The sequence below is a fragment of the Palaemon carinicauda genome, chromosome 6, assembly GCF_036898095.1.
Source record: "Palaemon carinicauda isolate YSFRI2023 chromosome 6, ASM3689809v2, whole genome shotgun sequence".
NCBI lineage: Eukaryota > Metazoa > Arthropoda > Malacostraca > Decapoda > Palaemonidae > Palaemon > Palaemon carinicauda.
The window spans coordinates 82,068,712-82,069,066 of record NC_090730.1 but is presented as its reverse complement, the minus strand read 5'-3'; positions in this window follow the sequence as shown (position 1 = coordinate 82,069,066).

Below are 355 nucleotides of genomic sequence, written 5' to 3'. Positions count from 1 at the left end.
AGTAATTTTATTACAGACACATCGAGTATATACTGTATACACACTAGGGCCCAGTAAGAAGGTCACAAAATACATACATGTTATTTCATGTCAAACCGGCAACTGGTTCTGTTAACAGTTAACAATGAAGTAGGCAGACAGGTTAATACAAGTTACGGTCATTGCGAGGGGAGAGCGAAGATACAAAAGACAATATATAGAAAAAGAGAAATGTCATTACTATGTACGATTGTGTAACACACGGGTGGTACAGTATCTACGTCCTGATCTGTGTTGAATCTCAATCGACTCCTCCTTGGTACACTGTCTACCAATCCCTGAAATCAACACTAGAATCCCTGGACAACTCTTTCAG